The sequence below is a fragment of the Mus musculus genome, chromosome 18, assembly GCF_000001635.26.
Source record: "Mus musculus strain C57BL/6J chromosome 18, GRCm38.p6 C57BL/6J".
In the NCBI taxonomy this organism is placed as follows: Eukaryota; Metazoa; Chordata; class Mammalia; order Rodentia; family Muridae; genus Mus; species Mus musculus.
Window position 1 is genome coordinate 32,037,008 of NC_000084.6, and position 14,099 is coordinate 32,051,106.

Sequence of the window (14,099 nt, forward strand, 5' to 3'; positions counted from 1 at the left end):
GCACTGTGGGCATACGTAATTTATGACAGGACTTTGTCCTCTGTCTCAGGAGTATTCACTCCCACAGGTCCTCCTGCAGCCCCAGCCAGCAGCCTGGAAACTGCCTGCTAGCTCACTCTTCAGCCGAGCAGTGGTTAATGGTGCCCTAGAGGCCTCAGGGTCTGTGCCCTGAAAAGCTCTGCTTATCACCTGCCAAGCCCTGGGTGATAATCAGCTGACTGTTCAGACAGTTCAGTGTCTTCGAAGGGTGGATAGAGACTCCAAGAACGCCAGTCAGGAGCACTGCTCTCAGACATCTGAGTACTGGCAAGGCTTAAGATACAGTGTAGATATTGGAGTTATAAGAATCAGAACCTGGGTGGATCCTGGCAGCCCAAGCCAGCTAGGCTAAGCCATCATTAGTAGGACAAATTTTTTAAAAGTAATAATCGAAAACAGAAAAAGGAGGTTTATTCATTGTCTTAGTCAGTGTTCTGTCGCTGTGAAGAAATACCATGACCACAAGGAAAGAGTTTAATTGGAGCTGGCTTATAGTTTCAGAGGTTTGTCCATTGTCACTGTGGCAGGAAGCATGGTGGCATCCAGCAGACTTGGTGCTGGAGAAGGAGCTGAGAGTTCTGTATCTCAATCTGCAGACAGCAGGAAGAGAGAGACTCTAGACTTGGAATGGGTTTTTTGAAACCTCAATGCCCATCCCAGTGACACACTTCTTCCAACAAGTCCACACCTCCTAATCCTTTTAAATAGTGCCACGCCCAGGTCCCCAAGTATTCAAATCTATGAATCAGTGGGGGCTAGTATCATTGAAACCACCACATTCATTACAGCCACATTGTGGAGAGGGACAAAGGGGTCCAGTGACCCTCCCAAGTCCACCTTCTGGATTCTGATATGGGGTCTAGAGCAGAGGCCAAGAGGTGGGTGTGGCTAAGCACTCCTGGTCAAGGGGATGGTACTGCCCACCACTGACCCCCACACACCATTGTCTCAGCACATCTGTCTTGCAGGTGGTCTAACACATTCTCAGAAGTGTGAAATCTCTTCAGGGGAGACAGGTTCCTCTTCTGACTGGCACTGGGCTTCAGCCTTCTCCCAGTACGAGATCCTGAGAAAGTTCTACTTCCTGAGTTTGTCCCAATACTCTGATAGCCAAAGTGGGACACAAGCGTCTCTTTTGAATATCTTTATTCCCAGTTTGTGTCACAGAACTCGTAAAAGTCTAGCGTTCCTTCAGTGTGGGCAATGTGTGAAGTGATTTATAGCTCTCTGATGGTACTTGAGACTATGCTCCAGCTCTGGAGTCCAGAGGGCCTCGGGGTGGTTCCATCAACAGAAAGGCTATTTAAGTGGAGAGTTGACGCTTTCCACCCCTGACTGGCCTCTGCGAAGGTAAAACTCCTGAATAAGACTTCATTAGCTTTCAGATATGGAGCACAGAAGATGCTTGGAGAGAGGCAGCCAAAGAGGGCATGAAGGTTTTGTGCCCTGCTTTCCCATCCCCTGCCTCTGCATCTCTTACCTTGGCCATTTATCTACAGCCTTTGTTACATCCCATTAGAACAAGGTGGTAACCTTCTCTGAGCATTTACCTAGTTCTGAGAGTCCATCCTTAACAGAGCTGAGGAAGGGGGCCTGAGAGATGGATGCATAAGCCTGACATCATCCTCAGTTTCATTTCCAGAACATGTGTTGGAAGGAAAAAATTTACATTTGCAAACTAACCTTTGATCTTAAGCATATGTGCTTAAGCATAGGTGCTGTGGCACACCCACACATCCACTCTTATAGAGACATACACAGCAACAACAACAATAATAAAACAATCTAGGAGGAGATGGGAGCCCATAACCTTCAAGACCTAACTCTAAATCCAAATAAATAGTGACAGAATTAAACTGCACTATAGGAAACCCAGTTGGGGGACATTGAAGAATAGCTTGGACTCCCCCGTTAAGGTGTTCAGTGATACATGTAAGAGCAGAAAGGAAGATTTTTATTTTTTCTATATAGGAGTTTCCTGGGGCAGACTGCAACTCTTATAACAGAAAAAGGGCTGTCTGGGACACTAGATTCCCAGGAGCATCCCTGGAGCAGAAAGTTGGCTAGGACTGACTTGAATGATGGGGAACTGGAGCTGTGCCACAATTACATTTTTCTTTGTTGTTTTGATATGGGGTTTCCCCGTGTAGCCCTTGCTCTCTTGGAACTCTGTAGAGCAGGCTGCCCCTTTCTGCCTCCTAAGTGCTGGGATTAAAGGCATATAGCACCACTGCCTGGCTTTTTTTTTAAAGACAGAGTCTCGCGTGTCCTTGAACCTATATACTTTATCACCAAGGATGGTCTTGAATTTCTAAGCTCCTGCCTCCACCAGAGTGCTGGGATTGCAGGTTTATATCATTCTATTTATGAAGTGTTGGGAATGAACACAGGGCTTTACATATGCCAGGCAAGTGCTCTACTAACTGAGCCACAGCTTATAGCCCCCAGGTACATATATTTTGAAGGGAAGTAGATCAAGGATTGTTTCCTGTGAGGAGCCAGACTAGAGGACTGGCTGCATATAGAAGTGTCTGTCCACACTTACAAAGTCAGGTAGGCAATATAAAAGCACAACAAGAGGCCTCAATAGTCACTGTTGTTGCCTGAATTAGAGCCAGTGCCCCCTCCCCACTCTGAATTTGGGAGATGCTTGGCTCTACAGGCACAACTTTGGAAATGAGCTGAGTTTCCAGACGAGATAGAATGGAGGTCAAGGCAGGATGGTAGCCAGAACCATTAACCTTGACTAGGGACATGACCTCAGCACTAGCAAGAAAGAAAAGGGTAAAGGGGTGGGCTTCAGGGTGGAGACTTTCCAGAAAACCATGGCCCAAGAATTTCCTGTGCTCTTAGGACAGACTCCAGGAAGCCTCTAGCCTGCTTTTTCTAAATGTTCCTGTTGAAGGACTGGGGATGTAGCTCAGTTGGTAGAGTCAGTAGAGTGCTCACCTAGCAACCATGAAGCCTTGTATAAATGGGACATATTGGCTCATTTCTGAAGTCTGACCGGTATGTAGAGGTGAGAAGATTGGGAGTTGCATGTCATCCTTGTCTACAAGGCATGTTTGAGATCAGTCTGACGTACGTGAGACTCTGTCTCAACAAAACAAAACAAAATATAAATAACAACAAGACCCATAAAAACAAAACAAAAAGTGTTCCTATTTCAGAGGTATGTCTAGACCTTTCCACCAGACAGTCCTCCTCAGTCAGAACAGGAGATTGAGAGATGACCCAGAATGCCTGGAGAAAGCTGTCACCTGTTCCCCTAACAAGGGCTTCGTTCAGAGCACACGCCTGCTCTGACTACCCCTTTGAGAGAGGTTGGTGGATTGGCATAGTGTCCACACTTCAGTCTTCATTTTTCTTGAGTTTCATGTGTTTAGGAAATTGTATCTTATATCGTGGGTATCCTAGGTTTTGGGCTAGTAGAAGTGGGAACAAAACACCCATGGAAGGAGTTACAGAAACAAAGTATGGAGCTGAGATGAAAGGATGGACCATGTAGAGACTGCCATATCCAGGGATCCACCCCATAATCAGTGTCCAAATGCTGACACCATTGCATACACTAGCAAGATTTTACTGAAAGGACCCAGATGTAGCTGTCTCTTGTGAGACTATGCCGGGGCCTAGCAAACACAGAAGTGGATGCTCACAGTCAGCTATTGGATGGAACACAGGGCTCCCAATGGAGGAGCTAGAGAAAGTACCCAAGGAGCTAAAGGGATCTTCAACCCTATAGGTGGAACAACATTATGAACTAACCAGTACCCCTGAGCTCTTGACTCTAGCTGCATATGTATCAAAAGATGGCCTAGTCGGCCATCACTGGAAAGAGAGGCCCATTGGACACGCAGACTTTGTGTGCCCCGGTACAGGGGAACGCCAGGGCCAAAGGGGGGGAGTGGGTGGGTAGGGGAGTGGGGGTGGGTGGGTAAGGGGGACTTTTGGTATAGCATTGGAAATGTAAATGAGCTAAATACCTAATAAAAAAAAATGGAAAAAAAAAATAAATAAATACTTGGATGCAAAAAAAAAAAAAAAAAAAAAAAGAGAGAGGTTGGTGGAAGGAAGAGAAAATGAAGTAGCATGTATGTGTCCAGCTAACAAGCCTCACGGCCCTTCGTGGGGCCCATATCCAGATGGCAGGGTTAGTGTGCTTTGAAAGTGCTGTTTGGGGCCCTCTGGCGACAAAGAAGCCACCTGTGGTGGTTTGAATATGCTTGGCCCATTGGGAGTGGCACTTTTAGAAGGTGTGGCCTTGCTGGAGGAAGTGTGTCACTGTGGGGTGGGCACTGGAGGTCTCCTTCTATGCTCAGGCTCTACTCAGAGTGTTGAAGAGAGCTTCCTCCCAGTGGGTGACAGTCTCTCCTGGTTGCCTTTGGATCAAGATTCTCAGCTCCTTCTCCAGCACCAAGTCTGCCTGCACACTGCCATGCTTCCCACCATGATGATAATGGACTGAACCTCTGATACTGTAAGCCAGCCCCCAATTAAATGTCCTTTGTAAGCATTGTCTTGGTCATGGTATCTCCACAGCAATGGAAACCATAAGGTATCACCTATCGGATGTTTGCAAAGGTCCACCTGAGGGGCAGTCTTTTTGACTGGTTTGTGATGTACAGAAGAGAAGTCTAACTTCCTAAAGTGCCCTCTAGTAACTGTCCCAATCATGGGCCCCTGTGGTATTTTCTTTGGCAATGCTCAGGAATCTAACAGAACCAGGCTTTGCTTCACAGTCTCCAGACTGTGGTAATAAAGGCAACCAATGTGAGCAAGGCCTGGAGGTGTGGCTATGGTGGTAGAATGCTTGCCTAGCACAAAGGGAGCCCCAGGTTCCACCCCCACAGCACCACACAAACTGGGCACGGGAACACATAAGCCTGTGATCCCGACATCCAGCAGGTGGAGGCAGTAGAATCAGGAGTTTGAGCTAACCTTGACTGTATACTGAGTTGGAGTCTTCCACTGCACCCAGCTGAGCAAGACACCAACAGATACCCACGTGGCACAGAAGCTCACATATGACATTTCTGTCCAGAGCTTGTCTTATGTGATATTCGGTAGAAATTCCCCTTATAGGGACTGGGGAGAGAATTCAGCCATTTAAACACTTGCCTGCAAATGTGAGGACCAGAGTCTGATCTCAAAAACCAGTTTTAAAAAATTGCTTGGTGAGGTGGTGCACAATTGTAACCTCAGCATCAGAGAGACTGAGACAGGCAGAACCCTGGGGGCTAGCTAGCCACTCCTGCCTGTTGTGTCTGGCCAGTAGATCACAACCTGGGTTCTAGCCTGGAAAGGCATTTTGGAAACCTGGAAGAGAAGAGGGGCTGGGCTGCGCGAGATAAGGAAGGAACCAAGATAAAGCTCTCTGCTCAAGGTTCAATTTTTACTATTTCGGCACTCAGTTATAAAGGAAGGGGGAGGGGCCCAATTCCCGCCAAATAATCTTGGAGTCCAATAGCAGGGTGATCACGTGATGGCTTCGGAACAGCAAAGCGGCAGGTTCCAGCAGTAGGCGTGGCAGAAAGATTGAGCGGGAAGCTCCACCCCTGAGCAAGCAGGTTTCAGGCTGGGGGAGGGGAGACTACATCTCCTCCCTGTTGTTAATAAAAAATAAATAAAAAAGAAAAGGCTGGCCTGAGGCAAAAAATTAATTTATGCTCAATAGTTCTGCCTGAATTCTTGGGGCTAAAGAAAAAACCTGTCTCCGTGGGATTCCCTGACTTTTCTTATGGTAAACCGTATCTGGATAAGACTGTCCTTTCCATCCTAGTAAACAACTAACAGAAAAGCCCTAAGCAGTAGGCTCTGACTTTTTAATGCTAATTAGTGCTGAATAGGTAACTTCCTAGTTGAATTTTAAGTAGGGCGTTGGAACCCTGGCTAAGTTTGACTGAACAAATTTGAAATAGACTTTATTAAGAATAGCACTGAATAGATATTCCTCCGCATTTTTGGATGACAGGCGGGAAACAGGGAGAAGGGGGTAACGACCAACTCCGTAGTACAAGGCCAATTGGCTTTTTTAGGGTGGGAGGCAGTGAAGGGCTTGCCCTTCCAACAGTACAGTCTCCAACCTCTCTCCCCCCTATTAATTAAGTTTAATAAGGCAACGCTTAACTGAGGTGATTAAATGATTTTTTTTTCATCTGTAGATGAGTGGGCTTTTAACCTTGGCTTGGGTGGACATTGACCCGATTCCTTTTGTGGGTGCTATCACGACCCACACCTGTGGCTCTTGGTATCTTTTGGGGAGGGGAGGCAGAGCCTTAGATATTTTTGGTTTTTAGCTGTAAATAGATACCAACCTCCGTCAAACCGGGTATATCTCACAGGAAACTCCGAAATGGTCAAGCTGGACCTTTTCCTGTAGTAATTTTTTTGCACCAAGTGATACCTATACTGTATTCGTATGATCACGAACCAGTATGCACAGTTCTGAGTACTGTGTAGTTCTTTTTTTTTTTTTTTTGTTTTTTTTGTTTTTTTTTTTTGTTTGTTTGTTTTTTTTTGTTTTTTTTGTTTTTTTTTTTTCCATTTTTTATTAGGTATTTCGCTCATTTACATTTGCAATGCTATACCAAAAGTCCCCCATAGCCACCCACCCCCTCTCCCCTACCCACCCACTCCCCTTTTATGGCCCTGGCGTTCCCCTGTACTGGGGCATATAAAGTTTGCGTGTCCAATGGGCCTCTCTTTCCAGTGATGGCCGACTAGGCCATCTTTTGATGCATATGCAGCTAGAGTCAAGAGCTCCGGGGTACTGGTTAGTTCATAATGTTGTTCCACCTATAGGGTTGCAGATCCCTTTAGCTTCTTTGGTACTTTCTCTAGCTCCTTCATTGGGGGCCATGTGATCCATCCAATAGCCGACTGTGAGCATCCACTTCTATGTTTGCTAGGCCCAGGCATACTCTGACAAGAGACAGCTATATCAGGGTCCTTTCAGCATAATCTTGCTAGTGTATGCAATGGTGTCAGCATTTGGAAGCTGATTATGGGATGGATCCCCGGATATGCTAGTGTCTACATGGTCCATCCTTTTATCTCAGCTCCAAACTTTGTCTCTGTAACTCCTTCCAAGGGTGTTTTGTTCCCTCTTCTAAGGAGGGGCATAGTGTTCACACTTCAGTCTTCATTTTTCTTGAGTTTCATGTGTTTAGGAAATTGTATCTTATATCTTGGGTATCTTAGGTTCTGGGCTAATATCCACTTATCAGTGAGTACATATTGTGTGAGTTCCTTTGTGAATGTGTTACCTCACTCAGGATGATGCCCTCCAGGTCGATCCATTTGGCTAGGAATTTCATAAATTCATTCTTTTTAATAGCTGAGTAGTACTCCATTGTGTAGATGTACCACATTTTCTGTATCCATTCCTCTGTTGAGGGGCATCTGGGTTCCTTCCAGCTTCTGGCTATTATAAATAAGGCTGCTATGAACATAGTGGAGCATGTGTCCTTCTTACCAGTTGGGGCATCTTCTGGATATATGCCCAGGAGAGGTATTGCTGGATCCTCCGGTAGTACTATGTCCAGTTTTCTGAGGAACCGCCAGACTGATTTCCATAGTGGTTGTACAAGCCTGCAATCCCACCAACAATGGAGGAGTGTTCCTCTTTCTCCACATCCACGCCAGCATCTGCTGTCACCTGAATTTTTGATCTTAGACATTCTGACTGGTGTGAGGTGGAATCTCAGGGTTGTTTTGATTTGCATTTCCCTGATGATTAAGGATGTTGAGCATTTTTTCAGGTGCTTCTCTGCCATTCGGTATTCCTCAGGTGAGAATTCTTTGTTCAGTTCTGAGCCCCATTTTTTAATGGGGTTATTTGATTTTCTGAAGTCCACCTTCTTGAGTTCTTTATATATGTTGGATATTAGTCCCCTATCTGATTTAGGATAGGTAAAGATCCTTTCCCAATCTGTTGGTGGTCTTTTTGTCTTATTGACGGTGTCTTTTGCCTTGCAGAAACTTTGGAGTTTCATTAGGTCCCATTTGTCAATTCTCGATCTTACAGAGCAAGCCATTGCTGTTCTGTTCAGGAATTTTTCCCCTGTACCCATATCTTCAAGGCTTTTCCCCACTTTCTCCTCTATAAGTTTCAGTGTCTCTGGTTTTATGTGAAGTTCCTTGATCCACTTAGATTTGACCTTAGTACAAGGAGATAAGTATGGATCGATTCGCATTCTTCTACATGATAACAACCAGTTGTGCCAGCACCAATTGTTGAAAATGCTGTCTTTCTTCCACTGGATGGTTTTAGCTCCCTTGTCGAAGATCAAGTGACCATAGGTGTGTGGGTTCATTTCTGGGTCTTCAATTCTATTCCATTGGTCTACTTGTCTGTCTCTATACCAGTACCATGCAGTTTTTATCACAATTGCCCTGTAGTAAAGCTTTAGGTCAGGCATGGTGATTCCACCAGAGGTTCTTTTATCCTTGAGAAGAGTTTTTGCTATCCTAGGGTTTTTGTTATTCCAGATGAATTTGCAAATTGCTCCTTCTAATTCGTTGAAGAATTGAGTTGGAATTTTGATGGGGATTGCATTGAATCTGTAGATTGCTTTTGGCAAGATAGCCATTTTTACAATGTTGATCCTGCCAATCCATGAGCATGGGAGATCTTTCCATCTTCTGAGATCTTCTTTAATTTCTTTCTTCAGAGACTTGAAGTTTTTATCATACAGATCTTTTACTTCCTTAGTTAGAGTCACGCCGAGATATTTTATATTATTTGTGACTATTGAGAAGGGTGTTGTTTCCCTAATTTCTTTCTCAGCCTGTTTATTCTTTGTGTAGAGAAAGGCCATTGACTTGTTTGAGTTAATTTTATATCCAGCTACTTCACCAAAGCTGTTTATCAGGTTTAGGAGTTCTCTGGTGGAATTTTTAGGGTCACTTATATATACTATCATATCATCTGCAAAAAGTGATATTTTGACTTCCTCTTTTCCAATTTGTATCCCCTTGATCTCCTTTTGTTGTCGAATTGCTCTGGCTAATACTTCAAGTACTATGTTGAAAAGGTAGGGAGAAAGTGGGCAACCTTGTCTAGTCCCTGATTTTAGTGGGATTGCTTCCAGCTTCTCTCCATTTACTTTGATGTTGGCTACTGGTTTGCTGTAGATTGCTTTTATTATGTTTAGGTATGGGCCTTGAATTCCTGATCTTTCCAAAACTTTTATCATGAATGGGTGTTGGATCTTGTCAAATGCTTTTTCTGCATCTAACGAGATGATCATGTGGTTTTTGTCTTTGAGTTTGTTTATATAATGGATTACATTGATGGATTTTCGTATATTAAACCATCCCTGCATCCCTGGAATAAAACCTACTTGGTCAGGATGGATGATTTCTTTAATGTGTTCTTGGATTCGGTTAGCGAGAATTTTATTAAGGATTTTTGCATCGATATTCATAAGAGAAATTGGTCTGAAGTTCTCTATCTTTGTTGGATCTTTCTGTGGTTTAGGTATCAGAGTAATAGTGGCTTCATAAAATGAGTTGGGTAGAGTACCTTCTACTTCTATCTTGTGAAATAGTTTGTGCAGAACTGGAATTAGATCTTCTTTGAAGGTCTGATAGAACTCTGCACTAAACCCATCTGGTCCTGGGCTTTTTTTGGCTGGGAGACTATTAATAACTGCTTCTATTTCTTTAGGGGATATGGGACTGTTTAGAAGGTCAACTTGATCCTGATTCAACTTTGGTACCTGGTATCTGTCCAGAAATTTGTCCATTTCGTCCAGGTTTTCCAGTTTTGTTGAGTATAAGCTTTTGTAGAAGGATCTGATGGTGTTTTGGATTTCTTCAGGATCTGTTGTTATGTCTCCCTTTTCATTTCTGATTTTGTTGATTAGGATTTTGTCCCTTTGCCCTCTAGTGAGTCTAGCTAAGGGCTTATCTATCTTGTTGATTTTCTCAAAGAACCAACTCCTCGTTTGGTTAATTCTTTGAATAGTTCTTCTTGTTTCCACTTGGTTAATTTCACCCCTGAGTTTGATTATTTCCTGCCGTCTACTCCTCTTGGGTGAATTTGCTTCCTTTTTTTCTAGAGCTTTTAGATGTGTTGTCAAGCTGCTAGTATGTACTCTCTCCCGTTTCTTCTTGGAGGTACTCAGAGCTATGAGTTTCCCTCTTAGAAATGCTTTCATTGTGTCCCAAAGGTTTGGGTACGTTGTGGCTTCATTTTCATTAAACTCTAAAAAGTCTTTAATTTCTTTCTTTATTCCTTCCTTGACCAAGGTATCATCGAGAAGAGTGTTGTTCAGTTTCCACGTGAATGTTGGCTTTCCATTCTTAATGTTGTTATTGAAGATCAGTCTTAGGCCATGGTGTTCTGATAGGATACATGGGACAATTTCAATATTTTTGTATCTGTTGAGGCCTATTTTGTGACCAATTATATGGTCAATTTTGGAGAAGGTCCCGTGAGGTGCTGAGAAGAAGGTATATCCTTTTGTTTTAGGATTAAATATTCTGTAGATATCTGTCAGGTCCATTTGTTTCATAACTTCTGTTAGTTTCACTGTGTCCCTGTTTAGTTTCTGTTTCCACGATCTGTCCATTGATGAAAGTGGTGTGTTGAGGTCTCCCACTATTATTGTGTGAGGTGCAATGTGTGCTTTGAGCTTTACTAAAGTGTCTTTAATGAATGTGGCTGCCCTTGCATTTGGAGCGTAGATATTCAGAATTGAGAGTTCCTCTTGGAGGATTTTACCTTTGATGAGTATGAAGTGTCCCTCCTTGTCTTTTTTGATAACTTTGGGTTGGAAGTCGATTTTATCCGATATTAGAATGGCTACTCCAGCCTGTTTCTTCAGACCATTTGCTTGGAAAATTGTTTTCCAGCCTTTCACTCTGAGGTAGTGTCTGTCTTTTTCCCTGAGATGGGTTTCCTGTAAGCAGCAGAATGTTGGGTCCTGTTTGTGTAGCCAGTCTGTTAGTCTATGTCTTTTTATTGGGGAATTGAGTCCATTGATATTAAGAGATATTAAGGAAAGGTAATTGTTGCTTCCTGTTATTTTTGATGTTAAAGTTGGCATTCTGTTCTTGTGGCTGTCTTCTTTTAGGTTTGTTGAGGGATTATCTTCTTGTTTTTTCTAGGGCGTGGTTCCCGTCCTTGTATTGGTTTTTTTCTGTTATTATCCTTTGAAGGGCTGGATTCGTGGAGAGATAATGGGTGAATTTAGTTTTGTCGTGGGATACTTTGGTTTCTCCATCTATGGTAATTGAGAGTTTGGCTGGGTATAGTAGCCTGGGCTGGCATTTGTGTTCTCTTAGTGTCTGTATAACATCTGTCCAGGCTCTTCTGGCTTTCATAGTCTCTGGTGAAAAATCTGGTGTAATTCTGATAGGCTTGCCTTTATATGTTACTTGACCTTTTTCCTTTACTGCTTTTAGTATTCTATCTTTATTTAGTGCATTTGGTGTTCTGATTATTATGTGTCGGGAGGAATTTCTTTTCTGGTCCAGTCTATTTGGAGTTCTGTAGGCTTCTTGTATGTTCATGGGCATCTCTTTCTTTAGATTTGGGAAGTTTTCTTCAATAATTTTGTTGAAGATGTTTGCTGGTCCTTTGAGTTGAAAATCTTCATTCTCATCCACTCCTATTATCCGTAGGTTTGGTCTTCTCATTGTGTCCTGGATTTCCTGGATGTTTTGAGTTAGGATCTTTTTGCATTTTCCATTTTCTTTGATTGTTGTGCCGATGTTCTCTATGGAGTCTTCTGCACCTGAGATTCTCTCTTCCATCTCTTGTATTCTGTTGCTGATGCTGGCATCTATGGTTCCAGATTTCTTTCCTAGGGTTTCTATCTCCAGCGTCGCCTCACTTTGGGTTTTCTTTATTGTGTCTACTTCCCTTTTTAGGTCTAGTATGGTTTTGTTCATTTCCATCACCTGTTTGGATGTGTTTTCCTGTTTTTCTATAAGGACTTCTACCTGTTTGGTTGTGTTTTCCTGTTTTTCTTTAAGGACTTGTAACTCTTTAGCAGTGTTTTCCTGTTTTTCTTTAAGGACTTGTAACTCTTTAGCAGTGTTCTCCTGTATTTCTTTAAGTGAGTTATTGAATTCCTTCTTTATGTCCTCTACCATCATCATGAGATATGCTTTTGAATCCAGGTCTACCTTTTCAGGTGTGTTAGGGTGTCCTGGATTGGGCGAAGTGGGCGTTCTGGGTTCTGATGATGGTGAGTGGTCCTGGCTTCTGTTAGTAGGATTCTTACGTTTACCTTTCGCCATCTGGCAATCTCTGGAGTTAGTTGTTATAGTTGTCTTTGTTAAGAGATTGTTCCTCTGTTGATTTTGTTACCCTCTATCAGCAGGCGTGGGAGACAAGCTCTCTTCTCTGAGTTTCAGTGGTCAGAGCAGTCTCTGTAGGCAAGCTCTCCTCTTTCAGGGAAGGTGTACAGTTATCTGGTGTTTGGACCTCCTCCTGGCTGAAGGTGAAGGCCCAAAACAGGATCTTTCCCAGAAGCTGTGTTGCTTTGGCCAGGAAGGTGGCCAGTTGTCTGGAGTCGAAGATGTCGCCGCCTGAGAAGCTCTGTGGCTCTTGTCCGGAAGGAGGCCGGCCGTCTGGAGCTGAGGATGGCGCTGCCTCAGAAGCTCTGTGGCTCTTGCCGGGAAGGTGGCTGGTTGTCTGGAGCTGAAGATGGCGCCGCCCAGAAGCTCTGCGACTCTCGCCCGTCCCAGAAACGGCTGGCACTCTGTATTCCACACGGTCACCCGTGCAGCCTGCCCTCCGCGGAGTCCCGGAGCCAAGAAGGCTCCCGCCGGCGCCTGTGCCACAAACCTCTCAGGCCGGGCAGACCCCCGTGCTCTCACCAGGAAGGTGGCCGGCTGTCTGGAGCTGAAGATGGCGCCGCCCAGAAGCTCCACTGTGTAGTTCTTAAGGGAGAATTGTCAACCTCAGATTTAGCAAGGCTTAGGCAAGAATTATGTCATTAGTAACACCACGATTTGTGGCTAAAATAGGAGCTGGAAGTCTTCCTCCTCATCCCTGTATTTCCCACAGCCTGAGGAACTAAGGACACCTTGCAGTAACAGCAAGGGTGAAAAGCCAGAGGCCAGCTAAGGGACTAAGCCTGTCTATCAGAAAAAAAACCAATCTCTTTTAATATTAGAAACATCTACTTTTCTAGCCCTCTTGGTAAACCTAAATTTTAACTCAGACTGAAAGCCATGTGCTGGAATGTCCTTGGAATGGAGATAGTAGTTGCCACCTGTGTGCTCTTGGGGGCTGGGGAATGTTGATTAACCTGCTTGAAAAACAAAAGATTTAGACAAAGAGAAAGTAGGAAAGCAGATCTTTTTTGGGGGAAGTCTAGGTACTTTATTTAATTGTAAATTAGTAAGGCACAAGCTCAGTCTTTTTTAGGGCTGTTTTTAGAATAGTAAAAAGGCCAGAGACTCTCTGGAAATGGGGGATGTGCTCTGAATTAACTTTGCTAGGTAATTTAGAATATAGGAATCTCTAACATTGGACTGAATATTAGACCAGTCTAAAATTGAGTTAGAATGACTGGTCACACTGAAGAAAAGAGAAAAATCATTATGACTCTATTAAATGACTAATTTTACCAAGTCAGTATGTACAATCTCTGATGAACTATTGCCATAAAGTTAAAAGGCTAGAAGCTAGTCTAAACTGGAAAAATGACAAGCAAGGATGGATCTAAAACATGAATTTAATTTAGTTTTTTAGTTATTTTAATCAGGACACTGAGTCAACTTACCTGTTAGCTCGACACACGAATTAATATGCTTCTGTAGCATTCTGTGGAGAGAACATGTTTTTCCCTTTCTCAATAAGGTAGCTGTTTTAGGATCAATCTATAAGTCAATAAGTAGATCCTTTTAAGATACTATAAAGTATTTATTAAATTTTTTGATATTTAAATTTTAAATTTTTTACCCCGAAACTAAGAGGCTGTGCACTCGCCCTTTTTTCTTAAAACGAAACAATTTTTCCAGCAGGGGCCCTCCTGCCATGTGTCTGATTCCTGGCTGAAACACGTGGCAGCTCTCGGCTTTGCAGATAAAGTTTT